Below are 834 nucleotides of genomic sequence, written 5' to 3'. Positions count from 1 at the left end.
GAAAAGGAAGAAATGTCGTCAGTGTATTTGAAAGTATTCGAAATTATGTCACACTGCTACTTGATTCATTAGTATCGTGTGTTTTTAACAAGTGGAATTAGTACAATTGGAAGTGATTATTTCCCGTAATCCATATCCGCCACCATAGCCGCCCCACGGACCGCCGCCATAACCGCCACCATAGCCCGCCTCCACTGACCGCCGCCATAACCGCCACCATAATCCGCCCTCCACGACCGCCGCTATAACCACCAACCATACCCTCCCGGCCGCCTCCGTAAGTCCGCGCCGTAAAACGCATCCAGTAGCCTCCTCCACGGCCCGCACCATAACCGGCCCCACGGCCGCCACCATAACCGCCTTCCATTAGCCACATATCTATACCTCCCGCCAGGACACATGCCACCATGGCCGCTACCAACAGAAAGTCCGCGAGAGTGTATTTCTGAAACGGAACAAAAATACGATAAACTGCATTGCAACAACGTTTTTTTTATAGTGAAAAATATAAAATGGATTTTAACGGTATAGAAGAGTTAGATCAAATTATATATAGGAAATATGCACACAATTTATGAATTTCATTGCGTATATGATTATACCTTTCATTGACCCTATAAGTATATATTTGTTTTATATCTCAAAACCATTGAGTATAACGTATGTTTAATATATATTCGAAACCTTTTATTCAGTTTAGAATCCAGGAATAAGTTCATTAGTTTATACCCCCCCCCCCCATATCATCGTTCTAAAATTTGTACCTTAGGAAAAAATATATATATATTTAGGCCTTTCAATTTGATTTAGGAAGTTCTTACATGTTGCTTGATA

This window comes from Penaeus monodon, chromosome 28 (assembly GCF_015228065.2).
Source record: "Penaeus monodon isolate SGIC_2016 chromosome 28, NSTDA_Pmon_1, whole genome shotgun sequence".
NCBI classification, from domain to species: Eukaryota; Metazoa; Arthropoda; class Malacostraca; order Decapoda; family Penaeidae; genus Penaeus; species Penaeus monodon.
Note: the sequence above shows the minus strand (reverse complement) of the source record.